General features: G+C 40.7%; 1 protein-coding gene and 1 pseudogene across 1 annotated transcript in view; both read right to left on the bottom strand.

Annotated features, from left to right (window-relative positions):
- ZHX3 (zinc fingers and homeoboxes 3) overlaps nt 1-24,711 on the bottom strand; it is a 71,943-nt gene that overhangs the window by 8,069 nt on the left and 39,163 nt on the right. The window lies entirely within an intron of this gene.
- LOC118618439 lies at nt 5,793-7,580 on the bottom strand (annotated as a pseudogene).

Below are 24,711 nucleotides of genomic sequence, written 5' to 3'. Positions count from 1 at the left end.
CCAGTGAGTAAATCAGATTTTCGGATAAATCACTGAAGACAGCAAGTAGAACATCTGAAAGCCCAAGTGACATGATAAAAACAGATAAATTAGACTCAATCAAAATTAAAAACTTTTGTGCTTCTAAATCACATCAAGAAAGTGAAAAAGACAACTTGCAAAATCAGAGATAGTATCTGCAAATTGTATATCTGATAAGGGGCTTATATCCAGAATAAAGAACTCTCATAATTCAACAACAACAAAAAACAATTAAAAAATAGGTAAAGTATTTGAAAAGACATTTCTCCAAAGAATATATACAAATGGCCAGTAAGTACATAAACAAGTGCTGGGCAGTGACAATTGGTGGAGCTTGGAGCCACGTGCTCACCAGGCAGCGGCAGTGGTGGCAGGACAGCTCCTGCAGCTGCTGGGGTTGGGGGGTCCTCAGGAAGGCGTGGAAGTTGTTAAAAAAAAAAAAAAAAAAAAAAAGTGTTCAACATCATTAGTCATTTGGGAAATGTAAATCAATACCACAATGAGATATCACCGCATACTCATTAGGATGGCCACTATTAAAAAATAAAACAGGTCCGGTCAAGATGGCGACGTAGGGAAACGCAGTATCGTGTTCTCCCACAACCACATCCAAGTTACAACAAAACTACAGAACAACCATCATCCAAAACCGCCTGAAATCAAGCTGAATGGAAGTCCTACAACTACGGAATTTTAAAAAAAGGCAGCTACATCCAGACTGGTAGGAGGGGCGGCGGCGCGAGGGGTGGCGGCAGCGGCACGGCAGCGGCACGGCAGCGGCGCGAGGGGCTGGTCCCACACCCAAGTGTGGCGGATAAAAATCAGGAGGCTCCCGAGGCTGGGAAGGTCCTTCCTGAGGACTGAGGGGTCCCCGTCCCACACCAGGTGCCCCGCTCAGGTTTCCAGTGCCAGGAAGAGAAGTCCCCATAACTTCTGGCTGGAAAAACCAGCAGAAACTGAGGCTCAGGGAAGCTGACCTGGCTGGAGCCACAGGCAGCTCCATAAAGGGCCCGCGCACGGACTTATCGGACTCTCTCCCTCTGAGCTCGGAGGGGAGGCAGCTCCAGGGGCACCAGAGAAATACAGGGAGGAACTGAGCTGTTTGGCACTGGAGCGAGGGCTGGAGAGGGGGCTTTCTCGGGGACAAACGTGCTGTCAGAGGCCTTTGTTCCTTTGGTGAGCCCTTCCCTGGGGCGGCAGTCACCATATCTGGGACTCCAGCAACCTGGCTCACACTGGTAGCCCCGCCCTGCTGACTCCCTGAGGCCCCGCCCCACCCAACTTTCAGGCCCACCCAAGCTGTTGCTACTTGCTTAACCATAGGATTGGCCTGTCTTGGATCCTGCTTCGGGTTTTTCCTAAATTCTTTCAAACGAGCAGCATCGGGTCTCAGCGAGCCCCATACCTCTCATTAAGTAATACACAGAAACAAACATAGGGAGGCAGCAAAATGAGGATACAAAGAAACAGGTCCCAAATGAAAGAACAGAACAAAACCCCAAGAAAAGAACTAAGCGAAATGGAGATAAGCAACCTAACAGATGCTGAGTTCAAAATACTGCTTATAAGGATGCTCAATGAACTCAGTGAGGGCCTCAAGAGCATAAAAAAGTACCAGTCAGAAACGATCGCTGCACAGTTAGAAACGAAGGAGGCTTTAACTGAAATAAAGAATAATTTACATAGCTTCAATAATAGAGTACGTAAATCCAAGGAGCAAACCATCGATTTGGAATATAAGGAAGCAAAAAACGCCCAACCAGAACAGCAAAAAGAAAAAAGAATCCAAAAAAATGAGGATAGTGTAAGGAGCCTCTGGGACAACTTCAAGCGTGCCAACATTCGCATCTTGGGGGTGCCGGAAGGAGAAGAGAGAGAACAAGAAATCGAAAACCTGTTTGAAACAATAATGGCAGAAAACTTTCCTAACTTGGTGAAGGAAACAGACATACAAGTCCAGGAAGCACAGAGAGTCCCAAACAAGATGAACCCCAAGAGGCCCACACCAAGACACATCATCATCAAAATGCAAAAGGTTCAAGACAAAGAGAGAATCCTGAAAGCAGCAAGAGAAAGGCAGCTAGTTACCTACAAGGGAGTTCCCATTAGGCTGTCAGCTGATTTCTCAAAAGAAACTTTGCAGGCCAGAAGGGAGTGGCAAGAAATATTCAGAGTGATGAAAACCAAGAACCTACAACCAAAATTACTCTATCCTGCAAAGCTGTCATTTAGAATCGATGGACATATAAAAACTTTCCCAGACAAGAAAATGTTAAAGGAGTTCATCACTACCAAACCGTTATTATATGAAATGATGAAGGGTCTTTTTAAAGAAAAAGATAAAATGTAGGAACAAACAAAATGGCAATGAATACATATCTATCAACAATGGAATCTACAAACAAAATGAACAGGAAGAACAGGAACATTCTCATAGATACAGAGAATATTTTGTTGGTTGCCAGTTGGGAAAGGGGTTGGGGGAATGGATGAAAAAGGTGAAGGGATTAAGAAGCACAAATTCATTGCTAGACTGACAAACCTCAAAGGGAAAGGGGTTGGGGGGGTGGGAAGAAATAAACCAAAGAACTTATATGCATAACCAATGGACACGGACAATAGTATGGGAAAAGGTGGGAGGGGGGCGGGAGTGGGGAGGAGGGGGTCAATGGGGGAAAACTGTGGAACATCTGTAATACATTTTACATCCAACAATAAAGATGTGGAAAAAATAAAAATAAAAAAATAAAATAAAATAAAATAAAACAGGCCCTGGCCAGTTTGGCTCAGCGGTTAGAGCGTCGGCCTGCGGTCCGGAGAGACCCGGGTTCGGTTCCCGCTAAGGGCACGTACCTCAGTTGCAGTTTGTCCCCGGCCCTGGTTGGTCGTGCGGGTGGCGGCCACTCGATGTGTCCCTTCACATCGATGTTTCTCTCTCTCTCTCCTTTCCTCTCTCTCCCTCCCACTCTATCTGTACAAAAAATGGAAAAATATCCTCGGGTGAGGATAAAAAAAATATAAAAAATAAATAAATAAATAAAACAGAAGAGAACAAGTGTTGGTGAGGGTGTAGGAAAATTGGAACCCTCGTCATTGTTGGTGGAAATGCCACATTGCATAGCTTCTATGGAAAACAGTACGGTCTCTGCACTGCAGATTGTTGCCTTTGATGCACAGAAGTTTTTAATTTTGATGTAGTACCACTTGCCTATTTTTGCTTTGTTGTTAGAGCCAAGAAATCACTGGGAAACCAATGTCATGAAGCTTTTTCCTGATTTTTTTTTTAAGTTTTATAGTTTCAGGTCTTATGTTTAGGTCAGTAATTTTCAACTGGTGTGCCACAGCACACTGGTGATACAGGACCTATTGAGTCAGAGACACTAATCTCTTTTCCCCCAGAATGTCAAATAATAAAAAAAAAAAAAGAACAACAATAGCTGTTTGGTGTGAAGGAATAGAAATTATACCTTTTTTGGGGGGGCAAATCAGTAAAATTGTATTTTTTGGTGTGCCACAGAGTTTTAGTACTTAGTTTACATGTGCCATGAGATTTTAAAAAAAGGTTGAAAATTGCTGGTTTAGGTTTTTGAGTAAATTCTTGTATATGGTGTAAGGTAACAGTCCAGCTTCACCCATTTGCATGTGGGTATCTAGTCTGCCAGCACCATTTATTGAAGAGAGTGTCCATTTTCCATTGTGCAGCCTTGGCACCCTTGGTGAAGATCATTTGGCCATATATGTGAGTTTATTTCTGGACTCTCTATTCTGTCCCACTGGTCTATGCCTGTCTTTATGCCCGTTTCATACACTTTTGATCACTATACCTTTGTAATACAGGGTTGGCAAAAGTAGGTTTACAGTTGTGAGTACAGGGAGCAATTTATTCTTGTGTTATTTATTAATCACTGTATTATTTTCCACATGAAAAACTGTAAACCTCCTTTTCCTCACCCCTGCACATTTTGAAAATCAGGATGTGTAAGGCCCCAGCTTTGTTTTTCTTTCATGAGATTTTTTTTTTTCTTTTTGCTGTTCAGGGTCCTTAGAGATTTCATGTGAATTTTAGGATTTTTTCTATTTCTGCAAAAAAAAAAAAAAAAAAAAAATCCAATGGAATTTTGATAGGGATTGCATTGAATCTGTAGATCCCTTCGGGTAGCATTGACATTTTAACAACATTAAGTCTTCCAATTCATGAACATGTCTATTTGTATCTTCTTTAATTTTTCAGTATTATTTTGTAGTTTTTTGCATATAAGTCATTTGACTCCTTGATTAAGTTTATCTTTTTAAGTATTTTATTCTTTTTGATGCTGCTATTGTGAATGAGACTGTTTTCCTAATTTCCTTTTTGGATTTTTCACTGTTAACACAGAAAAAAACTGATTTTTGTGCAATGTTTTTGTGTCCTGCAACTTTGTTGAATTCTTTTTTCTTACAGATTTTTGGGTGGAGTTTTTAGGGTTCTCTACATATATGATCAGCTCATCTATAAACAGAAATAATTTTATTTCCTCTTTTTCTTTCTTTTATTTTCTTTTTTATAGTTCATTTACTTTGCAATTATATAAGCATATAAATGTATTCCTTTTTAAACATTCCCTAGAGATGAAAGTTAAATTGGTTGATCATAGATCAGCAGCAAAATACAAATGGACAATTCAAAATTATAAGTAAAACTATGTTTAAGATGCTTAAATGACTCTCCAAATTTAAGGACTAAGCTTGGAAGAAACAAATTTGTAGGCTTTTCTTTTAAACAAATGTTGGTATTTTTTTTCTTTTTCTTTTTAAACTTCAATTAAATATGTTTCCCTCTAGCAGTAGTTTATAAATTACTTTCATTGTAATGATATCATGATTACAGGATAAAAAAGGCTCAACTTACTTGCCATTCCCCACCTCATGTTATCCCCCACCTTCCCCGACTCACCGTATCATTTAAATATTTTGAATAATAAAAGACTATCTATTTAGAAATTAAAATCTAATTGACCATTTGCAGTATTTGGTTTTCTTATACTATTTTAATAAATGTTTAAATCCAAACAAGTCTTCTTTACAACAGGCTGATAACTGTCAAGTTATATCTGAAAGTCTGGTTACTCTGACCTTTCTTTCAAGTGTGATTAAAACAAAACAAACAAACAAACTGCTTGTCAGACCCCTGAGTGTAATCCCAAGGAAGACAATGATGTTTTCAACTCTATTCTAAACAGAGCTAATGCACAAATGACCAGCATCATCTTAAAACAAAACAAAAAAAATATAAACATCTACAAAGTTTAAGGCAGAGCAGTATTTTTGTTTGTTTGTTTTTGCTTTTTGTTTTTATCCTACCCGAGGACATTTTTCCATGTTTTGTTCAGATAGAGTGGGAGGGAGACAGAGGAAGAGAGAGAGAGAGAGAGAAACATCGACGTGAAAGGGACACATTGAGTAGCTGCCACCCACATGACCAACCAGGGCCGGTGACAAACTACAACTGAGGTACATGCCCTTAGCAGGAACTGAACCCGGGTCTCTCTGGACTGCAGGCCGACGTTCTAACCACTGAGCCAAACTGGCCAGGGCAAGGCAGAGCAGTTTTTAAACAGTAACACAGATGATGTTACTTTAAAGTCACAATCTATCAATCAGTCTGAAGACTGATCAGGAGGTGCTGGGCGTGGAGCTACACAGTTAATAATGTTGCAGCAGGTTTCAGGATGTGTTCAGCCCTGTGAAGATGTACATGTCATTAGGTAGGTTACTGGTTTCTTTTATTCTTTCTAAGCACTATGAATGTTATTCATGTCCCACTTCTGAGTCATTTTACTGGAGCCACAATTAAAGAGGAGCACTTGATAAAGGACATCAGAGAGGTCTAAACACTTTCCTGAAGGAATGTGAGTAAATTTGTGCAGGTTCTTAAACTTCTGCAATTCCTTGAACTCATTTAGATTGCAGTGTGTAATCATAATTTTTGATCCTTCAGGCCCCTTTGTAAAACACTAGTCATACTGCATGAGCTGATTAGCTTTGTTGATTAGAAAAAGCTGATTCCCTCGAATCCAGTGGCAGGGTCCTAGTTCAGCAAAGCCTCCGTTTGTCTTTCCCTTGCTATCAACAGTAAACAGTTTCAAAGCTTCTGGTTTTTCCCAGTCAACACTTTGGGTGGCCAAGGGTAGTTGGAGGTAATATTATAAGTAATTTCTTCTGTGAACCATTTGAAACTTTTGCAGTTGTAATCTTGAAAATTTTCAGAGACATCCCCATATGCTAATACCTTTGATTCAGGATGATTAGCATGGAAGAAGTCTTTACACTCATCCCACCAAACTTGAACATAACTCTCCAGAGTTGGAGAAGACCCAACATAAATGGGGAGAGGACTCCCTTGCCAGCCCTCAAGACGGTAGATCCGTTCTACACGAGAACAAGAGATGAACAGTAATTTGCCACCACACTGCCATATCCTGTATGAAATCTCAAAGTTTTCACCACCGCAAATATAGCAACCTGGATCACAAAGACCCAGTTCAAAGAAGAACTCTTTGTTCAATGACAAGTAATACACCAGCCTCGGCAGGGGACTGATATGGTCTAGTTTTTGTCTTTCTCATTCTTTTCTCTTGAGGGGTCAGAGGCACCTATTTCCAGAGCACACTCCAATCCTATGCTCCCTGGGCATACATGTATTCACCACCATCCCTTTAGGGTATAATTTCATATGTGCTGCCATTTATGACATTGATACTCGGCATAGTATAAATGGTTCTGTCCTTAGAAAAGGGAGCTACAAGTGATGCATACCAGTTAACTGCCACCTCACAGTGAGTACCAAAGCATATCAAGACCTGTCCAAGTTTAGCCTTTTAGGCACCAATACTTCATTCTTAAATAAACCTTCTCTTCTCTCATTTTGAAATACATTCACTATCCCACTCCACGGCTTAACATAGTCATCTAGTTTCTTTTAAAATTAAACATTTTTTATTGATTTTTAGAGAGAGGAAGGGAAAAGGAGAGAGAAAGAGAAACATCTATGCAAGAGCAAAACATCGACCAGCCACCTCCCACATGCACCCTACCAGAGATCAAGCCTGTAATCCAGTTATGTGCCCTCCTGACTAGGTATGAACCAGCAACCCGTGCACAGGATGACACCCAACCAACTGAACCACACTGGACAGGGCCATCTAGTTTTTCTTTTAAGCATTCTTTATGCTTTATTGCTTTATTCTTATATGCTTTATTAAAGAATATATGTTTTATTCTTTATGCTTTATTGCTTTTAAGCATTCTTTATTCTTTATCATCAATTAACACAATTTCTGCTACATATTTCCTTGGAGTGCTTTTCATTGCACTGTGGACTGTTCTCATGAGGGCTACCACCCTTCATTATGGAAGACAATGACAACGCTGGAAGTGAGCAGGTCTTCATCATAATGCCAATATTTGCATCCTCATCCTGCTAAGCAGGCTTGGGATGTGAAAGACCAGAGAACCACTAGCCCCAGAAAGCTTCTCACCACCAGTAAACTGCATAAGATGAACCCAATCTTCAGGCTCATCTTCCTCTAGCAGCTAGAGACACATACAGCCGGGTGCAGTGCAGCCACAGCTCTCCCCTCTTTTTCTTCAATAATTGCTTTGCTAAGACTTCCAGTAGTGCAGCGGTTCTCAACCTTCCTAATGCCGCAACCCTTTAATACAGATCCTCATGTTGTATGTGGGTGTATCGGCATGTGGGCGGACCCGCCTGGAGACGGATGGAGGAGCAATGTCTTGGTTCCTAAGACCATCACAAATATGTGTTTTCCAATGGTCTTAGGCAACCCCTGTGAAAGGGTCGTTAGACCCCCAAAGGGGTCGCGACCCACAGGTTGAGGACCACTGCAGTAGTGTGTTGAATACAGGTGGTGAGAATGGGCATCTTGTTCCTGATCTTAGAGAAAAAGCTTTCAATTTTTCACAATTAAGCATAATGTTAGCTGTGAGTTTTTCATATATGGCATTTATTACATGGAGTTAATACCTTCTATTCCTAGTTTGTTGAACGTTCTCATGGTGAAAGGATGTTTAATTTTATCAAGTGCTTTTTCTGCATAAATTGAGATAATTGTATGGTTTTTGTCCTTCATTCTGTTAATCTGGTGTATTATATAACATTGATTTTCATTTGTTGAACCGTCCTTGCATTCCAGGGATAATTTCACCTGGTCATGATATGTAATCCTTTTAATGTGCTATTGAATTGGACTTGCTAGTATTTTGTCCAGCATTTTTTTTTTTTTGGTATCACTATTCATCAGTGATCTTGGTCTGTAATTTTCTTGTAGTACCTTTGTCTGGTTTTGGGATTAGGATAATGCTGACCTCATAAAATGAATTTGGAAGTGTTCTTCCTTTTCAAATTTTGGAAGAGTTTGAGAAGATTTGGTGTTAATGATTCTTCAAATGTTTGGTAGAAATTTCCAGTGAAGCCATCTGGTCCTGAGTTTTTCTTTGTTGGGAAGTTTTTGACTACTGATTCAATCTTCTTACTAGTTATATGTCTAGCTAGATTTTTTAAATTTATTCGTGATTCAGTCTTGGTGGATGGTATGTTTCCAGGAATTGATCTGTTTCTTCTAGGTTATCCAGTTTGTGATGTATAACTGTTCATAATAGTCTATTATGATTCCTTTTTATTTTTGAGGTATCAGTTGTATTGTTGCCTTTTTCACTTATTTTTATTAGTGGGTCTTCTCTCTTTTTTCTTAACTGGCTAAGGGTTTGTCAATTTCATTGACCCTTTCTAAAAACCATTTCTTTTGTTGAATTTTTCTATTGTTTTCTTATTCTCTATTCTGTTTTTCTATTTTGTTTTTCAATTATAGTTTACACTCAATATTACTTTGTATTAGTTTCAGGTGTACAGCACAGTGGTTAGACGGTTATATACTTTACAAAGTGTTCTCCCAATATTTCCAGTACCCACCTGGTATTATACATAGTTATTACAATATTATCGACTATTCCCCATGCTATAATTTACATCCCCATGACTATTTTGCATCTGTTTTGTTTATTTTTGCTCTAATCTTCATTATTTCCTTTCTCTGGTAACTTGGGGTTTAGTTGTTCTTCTTTTTTAAGTTCGTTAATGTATAAAGCTAGGTTTTTAATTTGAGACCTTTCTTCTTTTTTAAATATAGGCATTTACCGCTATAAATGTCCTTCTTAGTACTGTTTTTGCTGTATCCATAAGTTTTGATATGTTGTGCTTTTGTTTTCATTTGTTTCAAGATGTTTTCTGATTTCCCTTTGACCCACTGGTTGTTCAAGAGTATACTGTTTTATTTCCACATATTTGTGAATTTTCCAGTTCATTCAACTGTGGTTGGAAAAGATACCTGGTATGATTTCAATCTCCTTAAATTTGTTAAAACTTGTTTTGTGTCCTAACATGTGATCTATCTTAGAGAATGTTCCATGAGCACTGAGAAAAAGGTGTATATTCTGCTGCTGGGTAGAATGGTCTATATTATGTCTACAAGGTCCAATTGTTCTTTGGTTTTGTTCAAGCCGAAATTCTCATTCTTTTTTTAAAACATGTTTTTATTGATTTTTTTAGAGAGAGAGAGGAAGGGAAAGGGGGAGAGAGGGAGAAGAGAAATAGCGATGTAAGAGAAACATCGATCGCTGCCTTCTGCATGCCCCTACTGGGGATCAAGCCTGAAACACGAACATGTGCCCCAATAGGGAATCGAACCAGGGACCTTTTGGTGTATGGGAGGACATTCAGCCAACTAAGTCACATTGGTTAGGGCTAAATTCTCATGCTGGAAAAAAATTACCAAATGAAGGAAATGAAGGGAAAAAGAAAACAACATCCTTAGATAAAGAACTTCTAGCAGAAACCACAGCAAATATTGTACCTAATAGTGAAACATTCAAATTAGGAACAAGGTTAGGATTCCCACTATCATTATTTAACATTATAATGGGATCCTAGACAGTAAAACCGATAAAAGAAATATGAGGAATCGAAATTTTAAAAGATGAAATAAAACCAGTGTTATTTACATATAAGGAGATTATCCCCTGAAAAACTATTATAATAAGAGAACTGAGTAAGATGATGAGGTACATTTGCAAGACACAAATCATTAACTTTCCCTTCTGCCAAAAAATAATCAAGTAGAGAAAGAAATGAGGTTGGGGAGAGCCCACTGACATTAACCAAATCTGGAAAAGATTTCAGAATAAACCTTATAAGACATGGCAAAATCTATAGGACAACAACTACAAAACTTTAATAAGAACAGAAAGACCTAAATAAATGCAGAATCATAGCATATTCCTGGAGGTAAAATTCAGAATTATATGAATGTTAGTTCTCTCTAATCTCTAAATTCAGTACAATTATAACCACAATAAAAATGCCATCAAGTTGTAAAATGTTAATGGTGGTAAAATGTAGGTGGTGAGTAGATGGATGTTCACTATAAAATTCTTTCAATTTTTCTGTATGTTTGAAACTTTTTATTTAAAAAAATTTGGGGGGAAATGCCATCAGGATTTTTTATGGACTCTGACAAGCTGAATCTGAAATTCTTCTAGATGGGAAAAGTACAGAAATACCTGTAAACATTTTGAAACAGAACTATTTAGAGACATTTGCTTTATCAAAACATAATTTAAAGCTTGAATAATTGAAATCATGTATTAGTAGCATAAAAATTGATAAATGGATGAATGAGTCATCTAGATATACTCTGTATATGTGGGATTTTCAGAATATGAAAGCTGTGCTATTTTTTTTTTTTAAAACAGCTGTACTATTTTTAAGTCAGTTAGAAAAGAGAGAAAAATGAACAAGTATTAAGACAACTGAGTTCAACCCCCAACTCACATTTTATTTTATTTTATTTATTTTAAAAAATCCTCACCTGATATTTTTCCATTTATTTTCAGATGGAGTGGGAGGGAGAAAGAGAGAGCGAGAAAGAGAAAGATCGATGTGAGAGAGCCACATCGATTGGATGCCTCCTGCACATCCGTGACCAGGGCTGTATGAACCACAACTGAGGTACATGCCCTTAATCGGAATCGAACCCACAACTCTTTGGTACATGGGCCGATGCTCTAACTGTTGCTTCAAACTGGCCAGGGCTCCATCTCACATTTTAAACAATAATTTCCAGGTGGATTTAACAAGCAAAATCATAAATAGTAGAAAAAAATATAGGAGAACTTTTTTAAGTTGTACTGAGGAAGTTCTTACTAGACAAGACTCAAAACCTAGAAATCTCAAAAGAAAAGACTGATGGATTTGATTACATAAACATTACAAACTCTTGAATACTAAAGAAAACTATTAAGTAAGGTTTAAACAAAAGTGACACCCTGGGAGAAAATTTGTAAAGCATATTATAATTTTAAAAATCATATAACTAATATTTACAATGTATAAGAAGCTCATGTAAATAAAAGTAAACCAAAATATTAGAAATAAGAGGTAAAGAAAAATAATAAGCAAAATATATAAGCCATAAACTACTTTAACCTCACTAGTATTTAGGGAAATTAAAATTAAAAATGAGATTTTCCCTTGCTTTCTTACAGATTGGTGGAAATCAGAAATATAGACCATGCAGTTTTCATGTACCATTGGTAACAGTATAAATTAAAATTACTATGAAGATCAATTTAGCAGTAGCCATCAAATTTTAAAAAGGCATATCCTTTTATCTAGCCATTCACTTCTAAGAACCCACGTAATCTGATGAAGTACAAAAATACATGTACACGATCACAAAAAATATCAAGCTCATTCACTGTGCACTGATGTGACTACATCTCCAGCACATATTTAAATAATAAAATATATAATATGCTGCATAATAAAATATACAGTTTCCCCAAAAAATGTATACACAAACAAAAGTGTAATTATAAAGCCAGTGTTTAAAATATATTTCATTGTCAAGTTGTAAGAGAATCTACAGATACCCTGTATACATTTTTTGGGACACCCTGTACATGATTTCATTTTACAAAGAACAATCTACGTATACTTTTATTTGTTTGAATATGAACAGAATTTAAAAGAACAAATGATAATTACAGACCCATTAAATAGTAAATAACTCTATTAGGAAGGAGAAGTGTAGTTACTTTTCTTTTTTTAACTTTATGCCTTCTATATTGTTTGAATTTGTTACAGTCATGTAGTGCTTTTAATTTAAAAAGAGGTTAAGGATTAAAATAAATAAAACTAACAGTGCAAATCGGGTGGCCAGCGTTTACAGTAGTTGGGAGTGTAACTAGGAGAGAGGTCCTGATATACCCACAGATGCCAAAGCTTTGTCGAAATAAAGGTTCTAATTGGTATCACTACCTTATCACTTACTTGGCCACTTTATCTTCTTGAAGTAATTCAACTGGAACAATAAATTATAATTGTCATGGATTTACCTATACCAGGGAGGTGGAGGGAATCTGACCACTCACTGTTTTCAAATACAATCAAATACATATGCAAGGGTTTTGTATCCACAGATGCAATCAACTGGGGATCGAAAATATTTTTTAGAAGTTCTGTTGTTGCTCACATGTACCCTGTAGTTAGGCCTACAATAGTTACGACTATACTGAACATGTATAGACTTTTTTCTTGTCACTATTCCTAAGCAATACAGTATAACAACTATTTACATTGTATTAAGTGTTGTAAGTAAGCTAGAGATGATTTAAAGTATACAGGGGGATGTGTGTAGGTTATACACAAAAACTATACTATTTTATATGAGGGACTTATGCATTTGCCGATTTTGGTATCTGTAGAAGGTCCTGGAACCAACCCCCCACAGATACCAAGGTACAACTGTATCAATTTCAAACCATCAACAGATTTGACCACTTCAATGGACCCTTGCCACCCTGAAATCCATAAGGGCATAATATGACTGAGGTAGAACCCTCAGGAAATACAAAGTTTCGAACTTGAAAACAGCCCTTTATAAACATCCTAAAAATGCATGTTTGTGTGAAGTTACACACATTAGCTGAAAAAATTAGTGAACCCCATGCCCCGGAAGTGTCAAAAAGTTGTGCTGTGGCCAGATGTGCAAAGAAACCAAAACAAAGAATCCAGCAGGTTCTCGTGTGAACTAAATTCAGGCTGAAAGTCACAGAATGCATGAGTACTTTGTAGAGTTGATGTTTGGCATGAGTCAAGCGATCCCAATAGTGGCAGTAGCTGGTACTGTGAACCACTGCTATAAACTCCAAATTAAATCAATGGGTTCCATCTCAAGAGATTTCTGAATATAAGACAACACCCTACACAGGTATATCAATTTGCACTGATGGTGCCACTGCTATGCTAGAAAGAAAGTCTGAGAAATCTCTATGCCCAACCAGGACACTGAATTTTCTTCAGTTTCATCGCTCAGAGTGCTTCATAGTCTGCAAAGCAATTTCATCTCTTTGATCCATCCTCATAGTCTCTTGAATTAGTTATTATCATCCCTTCCCCCACCTTAGCATTGAGGAGCTACTGAGCAAGAAAGGGGAGATGATATAACCAAAGTCACAAAGCAGATTCGTGGTGAGCCTGGTTCTTTTTCAGGCCACATTCACTGAATACCAACTGAATAATAAAACCACCACCTTTAATTATTTTTACATTATTTACATTAGTAATTATATTATTTTGAGCCTTCCTACAGAGGGCTCAAAGTTCTTAAAGCTCAATTAGTCAAGTGGTTTTGTTTTTTGTTTTGTGGTACATGCCCTTAGCGGGAACTGAACCCGGGACTCTCTGATCTGCAGGCCGATGCTCAACTGCTGAACCAAACTGGCCAGGGCGGTCAAGTGTTGTTTTTTTAATTAAAATGACTTGACAGGGCTATCATGAGCCTTATTATTTATAACATTTTTGCACAGTCAGAAGAGGGGATGTATATTTACTCTTGTGTACAACAAGAGGACTCTGGTACAGTGGGCTGTGATGAGACCAAGGTTAGTCAGCAGGAATCTCTACCAAATCCATCCTCAGGAATGTGTGTGGGCAGGACGTTGGCCGTCCAGCAGATCTGCTGGCTAGAATCATCAGATTTCTGCTGAAACAAAGGAGTTATAAAGAATTCAAGTCTGTTTCTAAGCCTGAACTCTCAGGTGTCAAAGCAACGTCGAGTCCGGGGCTGGCCTTGTTTTGCTCCCTAGATATTTAAGAGTCACAGTACTTTCTGCACTTGGTAATCACCATTCAGCTGAGGGATTAGGGCCAGAGCTCTCTACTTGTTTCCCCACCTCAAACAATTCTTATTTCTGTCAAGTCATCAACAGAAATAGCCTGCTTGAGGCAGATGTTATCACCTCTGTAGTGAACACTAATTTATTCTTTTTTAAGCTCAAAAAGGTGATTATAAGTACAGAGACCTCAGAATTAAAGGAACTTTAGAGATCACATATTTCAACCACTCATCTTGCATGAACCATCTTGAAAGTATCACTTGGTGGTTAGGATAGCCTATGACCTATACTTGAATATCTCTGAAGACAGGGAGTTCAGCACCTGATGAAATAGAAAGATGTTGGAAATTATTCCTTGGATAAGCACCCAAAAAATTACCTTCCTGCATGTTTTACTCACTAAATTTTTTACTTAAGAGTTGAGGACTTACTTATGTGCTAAGTACTATGTGCTAGGTACTGGATATACAGAGATTTTTGAATAGATGCCATTGGTAGTCAAGAAGCTAACAGTTTGTGGTGGATGGCGGGCCATTCATCAGTATTCTGGGGCGGGCTCTCCTCTGGACACATTGGATTTCCCTGACATCTGAACTGAGGTGTGACCAGTGAAATGTAAGCAAATGTGTTGTCTCCAGGAGAAAGCACATGCTTTGGTTCACAATTTACTCTCTAGCCCAGCAACTGGTAATATTCCAGACCGTGGCTACTCTATTAGTCTGGGTCCTAAAAAGGGAGAACAAAAGCTGACCCACAAAGTACACACAGTGTGAACAAGCAACAACCTTTGTTGTTTTAAGCCACTCAAGTTTTTGGAGTTGCTTGTTACTACAGCATAATTAAGCCTATCCTGATTGATATGCAGCATAAGGAAAGCCACACAAACAAATTAACCAAATTCAAACACTAAGCCAAGTGTTAAGTGGAGACATGCACAGGATTCACGACAGCACAGAGAAAGACTTACCATACACCTCCTTTTTCTGAAGGACTTGTGGAAGGCCTCACAAACAGGGCAGCCTTTGAATTAGAGGCTGAAGAATGAGTACGTACTGCTGAGCAAACACGTTGAGAAAAGGGTTTTCTCGACAGAGGGAACTCAATGCAAAGCCAGAGGGAAGAGAAAACATTGTTTGGAGAGTGACAAGGCTCAGCCTTGCTGGCACAGGAAGTACAAGCCGGTGGCTACACCGTGAAGCTAATGAAGCCAGGGCTCCCAGGACATGCACACATGGCACCTTCCAAGGCCTGCATCTATTTTTTTATATAAATGTATACTTATATTCTTCATACTTTGTATTTTTACCTTAGAAGGACTTCCCTCCTAATGTTCACGTTCCACAGAAGGGGTGGAGGGCAATGAGTACATGATCACAGGTCCACAGAGCAGATCTGTAGACCTCCTGATCTTCCCCATGAGAACTCTTCAACATTTGGAAACAGGAATCATGTTCCACAAGAGCCCTCTCCCTTCCCCAAGCCCCTCACCCGCCTTCTTGCACTGCCCCCTGCTCTCCTCTGAAGGGGCTCCTGCCAGCCGAGCGCCCCTGAGAAGTGCACCTGGATCTAAACCCAAGTCCCCAGATGTGTCCAGATGTGTCTATCACGTTCCTTAATGGAGCTTCTTGTGTTAGACTTAATCCTCCCATAAAGTTGTTACCCAAATGATGCCAGGTGAGTTATACTGTGCTATCCCCAGAAAAACGTAGACCAGTGCTCTAGGGTTTAGTGAATGTAACCAGTGCCAGCATCAAAACACAGCACGTGTTGTGTCAGTTTAGGTTTGGCAGACTGTGAGGAACAGGTCTAGCAGACAAAAGAAAGATAATTCATTTAACAAATGTTTACTAAGCGCCCACCCTGTGCCAGGTACTGTTCTACATGCTAGAATATGGGTGAGGAAAAAGAATTATAAAAACTCTACCTTGCCCTGGCCGGTTTGGCTCAGCGGTTAGAGCGTCCGCCTGCGGTCCGGAGAGACCCGGGTTCGGTTCCCGCTAAGGGCATGTACCTCGGTTGCAGTTTGTCCCCGGCCCTGGTTGGTCGTGCGGGTGGCAGCCACTTGATGTGTCCCTTTCACATCGATGTTTCCCTCTCTCTCTTCCTCTCTCTCCCTCCCACTCTGTCTGTACAAAAAATGGAAAAATGTCCTCGGATGAGAAAAAACAAAAAAACTCTACCTTCCTGGAGTTTACATTTAGTTTGAGGGAGAGATAATAAACCAAATAAATATGTAAATGAAATTATATTAAAGAGTAATATGAGCGATGGAGAAAACTAAGCAGGGAAGGGGAGAGGAGGTGGTGGGTGGGGAGGGGAGACGGTTGCAACTTTAAATGTGGTGGTCAGAAGGCTCACTGAGCACGGGGCGGGAATGGGACGACAGAGCAGACTTGGAGGTGAGAAAGGGAGCCGTCTGGATGTGTGGAGGAGCGGTCCAGGCAGAAATACAGCTGGTGAGAGGACCTGGAGGGGGCTGTGTCTGGTTTGTTCAAAGCAGAGCAAGGAGGCCAGTCTAGCTGATTAGGAGGAGTCACACAGAGAGCAGGAGAAAACAAAGTCAGAGAGGTAAGGAGGCCAACTGTGCAGAGCCCTTTGACTGCTGGTTTCTCTGAGGTGCGCAGAGCCATGGAAGGGCTTGGAGCCAAGAGCTGACAACCCGATTTGTGGCCTACAGGATGCCTCTCCTGGCTATGTTGAGGACTGCAGGAAAAACAAGTGCAGAAGCAGGAAACCTGTCAGGAAGTATGGCAGCAACCCAGACAGGAGATGACAGCAGCTTGGGCCACAGTGGCACAGAAGAAGGTAAAGAGAAGTGGCTGGGTTCTGGATACATTTCAGAAGTAGAGCTGACAAGATTTTGTAAGGGACTGATGGAGCATGTGAACAGTGTATCCATAGGGGAGTTTTGACTTGGAGAGTTTTGATTTAAGCAACTGAAAGGATGGTGGTGTCATCAACCAAGATAGGTGTGAACCTGCAAGCTTACTGCAAAAAAGCAAAAGCAGGTCTGTGCTGCTAAGACTGGATGGTCCCTTTCTAGGTAGAAAACTGAATAGAGCTGGTTTGGTCAGAGCATTTCAGAGAACTAATGGGTCAGGCTCCCAATGAGCAAGGAGGCTGTGTAATGTCAATGTTCCCAGTGAAAAGGCTCTGGTCTTTGCCAAAATCTGCTTGAACCAACAAAGAAACTGCAAGAAGGGGTAGGAGGGTATGGGAGGCTGAAAGCAAACCTAGGATACTTTGAGAGCCACTAGTCTGAGCTATACCCTCAGAGGTGTGGGACAGTTCCTTCCAAAGTTAAACACGTTCTGTTAAAAAGTATTTGTAGCCCAGATGTTGTGGCTAATGGACTGGGTGTCATCTCATGGAGTGAGAGGTCCCCGTCTAATTCCTGGTTAGAGCACATGACTGGGTTTTGGGCTCGATCCCCAGTAGGGGGCATGCAGGAGGCAGCTGATTGACGTTTCCCTCTCTTTCTAAAAAAAAAAAAAAAAATCAATAAAAATATATTTTAAAATAAAATAAAGTGTATTTGAATTCTAAATCTTGTTCCAAGTACAAAAGCAAATTACTTTACTTAATTTAAAACTAAAAATTAAAAAAGCAACATAGCCCTGGCCAGTTTGGCTCAGCGGTTAGAGCGTCCGCCTGCGGTCCGGAGAGACCCGGGTTCGGTTCCCGCTAAGGGCATGTACCTCGGTTGCAGTTTGTCCCCGGCCCTGGTTGGTCGTGCGGGTGGCAGCCACTCGATGTGTCCCTTTCACATCAATGTTTCCCTCTCTCTCTCTTCCTCTCTCTCCCTCCAACTCTGTCTGTATAAAAAATGGAAAAATGTCCTCGAATGAGGATAAAAAAAAAAAAGCAACATAAATGGTTTGTTCTAGATGTAGTTTTACTTTTGAATTACATTTGTTTTGTTTTAATTGAATTTTTCCAGTGTGGGCCAGAGAGTTTACAGGCTAAGTAACTAGTGGGCCTGCTTGAACCTCCCAAGAACACTCATTGAAAAAGGAGCTCTCTGGCCCTCCTCTATGCAGTGCTCCTTCCACTCCTTCTAGGCTCAGTCTGCACTGATGACCTTCTCCAATGACCTCACTGCAAAGCCCATAAAGATCTCAAGTGGGAGAAGGGATGCTTGATTTCATTCACAGTAAGAGAAATACTAATTAAAATCACTTTATTCTCTTTCTTTCACTCACTTTGGAAAAGCTTGAAAGGTTTGACGATATTCTTAGTTGGCAAAGGTTTGAGGAAATAAGGCATTCTCACACACCACTTGCAGAAGTGAAAACTGGTAAAACCTCTATTGAGAACTATTTAGTAATAGCTAACAAAATTATAGGTGCCCCTTCCCTTTGATTCAGCAAGTCTGCCTCTGGGAATGTAGCCTGCAGATACACTTGTACATGTGTGTGTTAATGCATGTATAAGGTAATCCACTGTCAACACTAAGAAAGCAAAGGCTTGGAAATAACCTAACTGTCCACAAGTGGGACTGAAATAGTATGCACCTGTGAAAAAGAACAAGCAAGCACTTTTTATATTGCTATGGATTAATCTTCAATATACCTTGATATATGTTTTTTTTTTATATATGTTTTTTAAGGCAACATATATATGTGCTTATATATATACACACACACACTTGAAATATCTCTAGACAAATACCTGAGAAACTAGTCAATGTTCTGGGAAGGGGAACAAAGATACAGGGAAGCTTTACCCTATGAACCTTTTATTTTTTTTGGTACATGCCCCTAGCAGGAACCGAACCAGGGACTCTTTGGTACGCAGGCCAATGCTCCAACCTCTGAGCCAAACCGGCCAGGATGCCCTGTGAACCTTTTAAAATTCTGAACAATGTGAATGTGCTATGAATTCCAAAGAAAAACTTAAAATTTGAATAAATAAATAAATAATGGAAAAACATTAGTACGTTTTTCAAAGTGTGTGGGTTGTTACAAAAAGCAAGACATGAGAAAGTGAATGGCTAAGGGCGTTGAAGTAGAGGTACTTAAGGAGTTTGACTTGGGTCTAATACCAGGTGAAACTTGACATTCAAACTTCTAAAAAATACAGGCGGGCTCTGAGTTTCAGTTCGTAGTGGTGCAAATGGGTCCTTCATCTGCATCTAAATATAATACACACAACTAAATATATCCCATCTGCCCCCAGCTTACAGACATAGTCCTAAAACAACTTAGAGACATCAAGATAGAGCAAAGGGACAATCCACACAGAGCAACCTCTTTCCCAATGAAAAATCCCAGCCCTGGCCAGTTTGGATCAGCGGTCAGAGCGCTGGTCCGCAGAACAAAGAATCCTGGGCTCAATTCCAGTCAAGGGCATGTATCTCGGTTGAGTTCAATTCCCGGCCCTGGCCAGGGTCGTGTGAGAGGCAACCAGTCGATGTGTCTCTGTTACATCAGTGTTTCTCTCTCTTCCTCCCACTCTGTCTGAAAATCAATAAAAAAATACCCTTGGCTGAGGATTAAAAAAAAAAAAATCCTATAGCAACCTGTTATCCAGTTTCCATTTGCGTATCTGTATGGTCTGAGACTCATTATCACTTACAACAACTTATTATTACGAAGCCCCTTTCTTAGCTGGACCTGATTCCCAGGTTTTAGACCTGTCTTTTGAACCAACACAGAACAAGGCAAAACTCTTCACTAGGTGACCAGTCCACTCTCTTTCTATACATCAGCCTGTTACACAGATAATCATCACTTTCTCCTTCAGTGTTCATCTCTGCATTGTAACCCTCCTGAATTCATTCCACACTCTAGTGACCTGCTCTCTGAATACATTTTAATTATTTTTAATGTTTCTATTGACATTTCAGAGAGAGGAAGGGAGAGATAGAAACATCAATGAGAGAGAAGCATCAACATCGATCAGCTGCCTCCTGCACGCCCCCCACTGGGGATTGGAACCGAAACCCTGGCATGTGCCCTGACCAGGAATCGAACCAGTAACTTCTTGGTACATAGATTGATGCTCAACCACTGACTGAGTGACTCATCCAGGCTGAACACATATATATGTATATATATTTTTAAATCCTCACCCAAGAATATTTTTCTATTTATATTCAGACAGACTGAGAGGGGAAGAGATGGAGAGACAGGGAGAGAGAGAGAAACATCAGCGTGAGAGGGACACATTGACTAGTTGCATCCCGCACGACCATGACCAGGGCTGGGGATGAACCACCACCGAGGTATGTACCCTTGGCCGGAATTGAGCCTGTGACTCATTGATCCACGGGCCAACGTTCTACCGCTGAGCCAAACCAGCCAGGGCCAGGTTGAATACATTTTAATTTGTCCATGCTGCTCTCAAAAAGCTGGCAATTAGAACTGAACGAGCACTCAAATGTAGCCCTACTAGAGAGAATTCAATGGAAACAGTGTTTTAATTATTCTACTACCACTACTAATGATACCAGAAATCTATCTGGGTAGTAGTTCTATTTTATTTTTCTCCCTACACAGATGAGGAATTTGACAGCCAGTAGGACAAGGGAACACTGCTTGGATTGGGCAGCACTGGGATTCTTTCATAACAGGCCATATGGGGACACATTTCCACACACTCATTTACAATTCTGATAGAGGAGTTCTTGGCTTTCTTTCCCTTTGCCTCTTTGAACTCTACCATCTCATTTTAGAAGGGAATGTCTGAGTTTCTTGTTCTTTACTATAGCCATGCCACATGGGATCACAGCTAATGGTCCATGAGACTCTTTCAGACTGCAGAGGACCTGGGTGGGAATGGCATCTGGGACCCTCGGAATCTGTAGCGCCTCTCTCCCTATGTATCGCAGCCCTTGTGAGAGCTTCTCTGATCACCCTTAAATGTCTGAGTTGGGCCCTGGCCAGTTTGGCTCAGCAGTTAGAGTGTCGACCTGCGGTTCAGAGAGACCCGGGTTCGGTTCCCGTGAAGGGCACGTACCTCAGTTGCAGTTTGTCCCCAGCCCCGGTTGGTCGTGCAGGTGGCAGCCACTCGATGTGTCCCTTTCATGTCAATGTTTCTCTCTCTCCCTCCCACTCTACCTGAACAAAAAATGGAAAAATGTCCTTGGGTGAGGAAAAAAAGAATGTCTGAGTTGGTCCCCAACCTCCACACTGATTAGTGGTCCTCTATCACAGCTCCCTAATTGTTCCTCTACAAAATTTTTCAAAATTCATCACTGGACCTTTCTTTGCTTCTCCTGCTTACTGTCTGTCACCCCGGCTAGCTCTGTAAAGTCAGGGCCTACATCCACAGCATCCTCAGCATCCAGCACAGTGCCTGACACATAATACAGTTTTCATGGAATGAATGGATGAAGACAAATGGGGGCTGAGAATGGGGTTAAGAACTCCAACACCAGACAGAGCTGGGTTGTATCCCAGAGCCCTACCAATTGTGAGCTGTGCGTTCCTGGCAAACAACTTCATTCCTCACGATCTGATTCCTCAATGGTCAAATGAAGAAAATAATGCTACTTCACAGAGTGGAGACGATGATATTCAGTGTACAGAGGACTGAGCACACCCGCGGGCACACAGTAAGCACTCAGAGGGCTGTGGTCACTGCTGCTGCTCTCCTGCCACCACCTCCTGCTCAGAGGCTGGCCACTGGAGGGTGACAACCAACTAACCAGAGAGCAGAAGGCACAGCGGCTACTTTATCCTGTTTACTTTCTTAAAATTGTGGTAAGCCCGGCCCATGTGGCTCAGTGGTTGAGCGTCGACCCACGCACCAGGAGGTCACCAGTTTGATTCCCAGTCAGGGCACATGCCCAGGTTGTGGGCCTGGTCCCCAGTGGGGGGCGTGCAGGAGGTGGCCAATCGATGTTCTCTCTCATCAATGTTTCTATCTCTCTCTTCCTCTCCCTTCCTCTCTCCTAAAATCAATGAAGAAAAAATATTTTAAAATTGGAAAGCCCAGCCAGTGTGGCTCAGTGGTTGAGCATCGACCCAAGCACCAAGAGGTCGCCGGTTCAATTCCTGGTCAGGGCACATGCCCAGATTGTGGGCCAAATCCCTAGTAGGGGACGTGCAGGAGGCGGCCAATCAATGTTCTCTGTCATTGATGTTTCTATCTCTCTCTCCTCTCCCTTCCTTTCTCTCTAAAAATCAATAAAGGAAAAAAAGGTTTTTTTAAAATTGTGGTTAAAAAAACACATAAAATTTAGCATTTTAACCATTTTTTTTTAATCCTCACCCGAGGACATTTTCCCATTTTTTTGTTCAGGTAGAGTGGGAGGGAGAGAGAGGAACAGAGAGAGAGAGAGAAACACCAATGTGAAAGGAACACATCGAGTGGCTGCCACCCGCACGACCGACCAGGGCCGGGGACAAACTGCAACCGAGGTACGTGCCCTTAGCGGGAACTGAACCCGGGTCTCTCAGGACTGCAGGTCGACGCTCTAACCACTGAGCCAAACCGGCCAGGGTACATTTTAACCATTTTTAAGTGTACAGTACAATAGTGTTAACTATATGCAAAGGTCTCCAGAATGTTAATAATTTTGCAAAACTGAAACTGTATCCATTGAACAATAATGCCCCTTTCCCCTCCCCCACATACTGGCAACCACCATTCTACTTTCTGTATGTAAGAGTTTGACTGTTTCAGACACCTCATATAAGTGGAATCACATAGTATTTGTGTTTATGTGACTCACTCACTTCATTTATAACAATGCCCTCAAGCACAGCTGGTGTGGCTCAGTGGCTTGAGCGTCGTCCCATGGACTAAGAGGTCCCGGTTCAATTCCCAGTCAGGGTAAATGCTCACATTGTGGGTTCGATCCCCAGAAGGGGCGTGCTGGAGGCAGCCAATCGATGTCTCTCGCATCAATGTTTGTCTCTCTCTCTCTTTAAAAAAAATCAATAAAAACATATTTAAAAAATAATAATGTCCTCACGGTTCATCCAAGTTGTGCCATGTGATTTCCTTCCATTTTATTTTGAGAGAGATGGGAAGGGAGGAAAGTAGGGAGAGAGGGAGGGAGGGGAGAGACAGACAGATGTTGATTTGTTGTTCCACTTATTGACGCATTCATTGGTTGATTCTTATATGTGCCCTGATCAAAAATCGAACCCACAACCTTGGTGTATCGGGATAATGCTCTAATCAACTGAGCCACCTGCCCAGGGCTGGGAGAAGCCTTCATTTTAAGACTGAATAATAATCCATTGTATATACTACATTTTCTTAATCTACTCAGTTGATGAAGATTTAGGTTGTTTCCATCTTTTGGCTATTGTGCATAATGCTGCTATGAACATGGGTGAGTAAATATCTAAGACCCTGCCTTCAATTCTTTTAGATATATATTTGTTTATATTATGCTCCCACCATCCAATGGTGCCAGCAGAGCAGCACCAATCATAGAGGTCATTTTGTCTTCAAATTATCTTTGCTCTTGTCACCAAATTATCTCCCTCTCACGCTGGCTCCCTAGTGCTCTAGGCTCCTCTATTTATAAGTGAATTCCACAAGTCAAATTTCAAATTTATTTCCTTGTCAAGAAGGAAAGAAAGCTACTAAACCTTTCCTTCTCTCTCTGCTGGAAAATCTCCCAGACCTGGGCAGAACAGCACTGCAGAAAGCCAGGGCCCAGCACCCTGGACGGTGCAGAGCTGTGACACTGCCTCAGTTGACCCAGGACAGTTTTAATAATGTTCACTTTATGAGTGATGTTTTGAATGCTGTTAGTATTTCATCAAGAAGTTATTAGTTTCCCTTGACAAGTAAGATGAACTAACATTCACTGAGTTTATCAGCCTTGTGACTTAGAGCCAGGAAATTTCTATGCAAATCCACTTCCAATCTTATGATGCCCAACCAAAGGGACCAACTGGATTTGATCGAAAAAGTTCCACACCGTCCCAGAACTCTTCAAGATAATGGTCACTTTCATATCACTGTCCCGAGGGGCAGCAGAATAGAGGTGTAGAGCATCATATGAAAACACATCGGGGGCCTCTGAGAGTGCTTGGCTCTCTCCTGAGACCTTAGGGTTCCCAGGTCACCCAGGGGTAAGGAGGAACAACAGGCCTCAGCACCTGAGCCTTCTCTAGGAAGCAGTAAAGTAAATCACTTCACGAAAGTAAGAGTGGCTATGATTGTACAAAATAAAAAAATCCCAACAACTATTTCTTCACAACCATTGTCAAACCAGGAATAAAGTACACATGTCTTCCTATTCCTATCTCGACCCTCTTCCTAGGATATGTGAGGGCACACATACAGGCACTCAAGTGCACACACACATTCACCACTGATACACTCAGGAGAATTTGAGGAGATTAACTTCTGGTTCAAATTAATAAGCTTATTTATTTTTTCCCCATAGGATTTCAGGAGCCGAAATAAAAAATTTTTTTTCTAAATATGTTTTTATAGATTTTTTAGAGAGAGAGGAAGGAAGAGACAGATAGAAACATTGATGTGAGA

The sequence above is a fragment of the Molossus molossus genome, unplaced genomic scaffold (genome assembly GCF_014108415.1).
Source record: "Molossus molossus isolate mMolMol1 unplaced genomic scaffold, mMolMol1.p scaffold_m16_p_6, whole genome shotgun sequence".
NCBI classification, from domain to species: Eukaryota; Metazoa; Chordata; class Mammalia; order Chiroptera; family Molossidae; genus Molossus; species Molossus molossus.
The sequence above is the reverse complement of the archived record's forward strand: the minus strand, read 5'-3'. Positions and strand labels throughout refer to the sequence as shown.